The sequence below is a fragment of the Schistocerca americana genome, chromosome 4 (assembly GCF_021461395.2).
Source record: "Schistocerca americana isolate TAMUIC-IGC-003095 chromosome 4, iqSchAmer2.1, whole genome shotgun sequence".
Lineage (NCBI taxonomy): Eukaryota > Metazoa > Arthropoda > Insecta > Orthoptera > Acrididae > Schistocerca > Schistocerca americana.
Window position 1 is genome coordinate 773,556,573 of NC_060122.1, and position 2,762 is coordinate 773,559,334.

Here is a 2,762-nt window from a genome sequence, read left to right on the forward strand (position 1 = left end):
AAAATCACTACAGTTTCGAAGTTCTCTAGGATAGCTACATCAATGAGTGCCAACAGCTGGTATGACTTACCTGAAAGAAACTTCCGGATTCTCGCCCTCGCCGAATTGTGGTCGCTATCAAAGCCAGAGGCGCTGTTACACTGTGTTAGCGTGACGTCTCCAAATGTTACTGATTTCTTGTCTAGTGTGCTCACCTCCATCCCTTCTGTAATTTCTCTTATTTTCGTTTTTCATGGTTTGTCTTTGCGTATCTGAACTTAGACCCTTGTGGTTGAAACCGGGTATAATCACCCTAATCTCGAATCTTTCCGCAACTCTGAGTGAAGTAAATTATCAGTCATAAGTCATTAACAGGTACTGCATCTCTCAGAGATAATGTGTGTGCCCTTACAATGGTACAACACTCTTCCCGTTACTTTGAGATTAAGTGGTTGAAAAAAAAAGACGAGGAGTACACAATAAGCGAACACACAAAAGGGTAGATAACTTTTGTCCTCAGTACAGACTGAGTATTGTCAGGACTAGGTTTGCGTTAAGTCCATTCTCTATCATACGGCTCTGGACAGCTACAGGCAAAGCAGGACAGCTAGTTAGTCAGTTAACTAAAGCAGTTAGCTAGAGGTTACCTAGACGCAAGTTACCATGAAGTTAAGTGATCCGATACGCCACTCCAGCAAGCCTGGGGTAGAAACAAAAGCTTTAAGTGAATGAAGGGAAGGGAGGAAAGAAGTACAGGAGAGCCATAGTTGCAGAGCAACTGTCTCGTTTATTAAATCTGTTGACACATACTGCTATTAGGAATAATGCTATTATTTCACATTACGTCCAACGACATCTTGTGGTTTAGAGATCCAAGAAAAATTTAAATCAGAATTTCTGAACGAGATCTGAACCCTACTCCCTCCCCCCGAGTACAATCTCATCAGACAGACAGCGAAACAATACTTTAGTATGGGAGTTCCAGAGGGGGGGGGGGGTGTTCTTGTAGAACGAGTAGTCGTTAGTAATTAGGGACCGTTTTACACCAGTAAAAAGGACAGAGATCTGCAACGCCATAGGTCCGGAAATGCACAAATTACGTGTGATGAGGTTTCAGGTGTTTGGAACCCAGAGGTGCAACCGAATTTTTTTTTGCCTTAACAATCAGTCATTCGTCTAGTTTGATGCTGTTGACCATTTCTTTCCATATTGTACTAATCTGTTCACAACTGCAAAATTGCTACATCAAACGTACTCTGAGTAGTGTTTTGTATATTCTAGTCTCTGTGCCCCTACTATTCTATTTTCCCCCTCTACTGTTCCTTGCAGGTCAAGTTAACTATTGCTGGCTGCAGTAACGCCACACTAAATTGACTATTCTTCTCCTCAGTTTCTTCCATCGACTTTTTCCCTTACCCATTCTTTTTAGTACTTCTTCGTTTCGTACTTCTTCTTTTTCTTTACTGACATTTGAACACAACCACACAGCGATCTACCACATTCACATAGTCTCATTCTTCATGTTTATTCTACTATGCACTTCGTTAATTTCTTTACCACTCACAACGTAGAAACACCAGTCCTTAACTTTCCACCTTAAGGAAAGTCGCAGTCATCTTGTTTCACGGCTCCACAGTCCAGTACTAGTTAATAGTTGCTGGTAACAAATGCCCGCCGGGCTCTGCCGCGCGTCGTCCATTCCGCCGTGGCGCCGCTGCGCGCCCCATTGAGCAGAAGAAACCACCCGCTGTTTCCTCCGCGGGATACTTTCCCCAGTCGTAAGGGTGGCGGAACTTATGAATGGCCAGTGGTACGTGCGTGTCGCCCCAGACCGTTGACCTGCTGAAGCGGGCGCGTGGAGTGTACCCCGTCCGGCAGTGGAGTGGGGAGTGCCGCGGCTCTGTCACCCGTTGCCATGGCTACGTCAGCTCGGCCCGCTAGCGGTATGGGCGTTACGACAGCCAATCAGTCAGACCCTTCCGTGCATCTCGCAACATTACAGACAAAAGGATATATTTAAATACTCATTGATTACATGTATGATCTATTAGATACATTGGTAATAAAAGAATCTTTGTTCTAAAAAACATAAAACTATACACCCTAGTTTTCTACACATACATCAACATTTATCCCTTTTCTATATACAGCCCATACTTGCGCTATTGATTGTACCTGTCGTCCCTCATACAAAACATGAAAGTGTAAAAAAAAAAGGAATAATAAACAATCTATACAACTCATAATTACAATATAAAATAGTAGACTACTCTAACATCTTATCACAGTGAAAATATTAGAGACTGTTTATTCTAAAACTACAATATACAGTGAACCTTTGTGCTTGTGACAGACTGAAATTAATACCACTTGAAAGTGTTCCAACAAAAAAAATAAGAAATAATCTACACAGCTCACAACTTCCTACCACATGTTATTAACTAGTAAACTACTTTAACATACTAAGACAATAAACATTTTAGAAACTGATGCCTCTAAATCTACAACATACAATGCACTTTTGTGCTCGTGACAGACTGAGATTAGTATCTCTTTATATATTTTACATTTTATTATATATAACAACATTTATAGGACACGTATGTACCATCCACATGTTGTCAGATCCTGACCTGCCATCGAGGTTCATCCAAATCAAACAATACACAATAATGTTTTAGTTACAGATCGGTAGCATCCCCTTTACAGGAGTGTGCGCATTGATCACACTACTCTACGACTCTCACTCACCAGACATCACATTTTCCTTCTCATTCAATCCA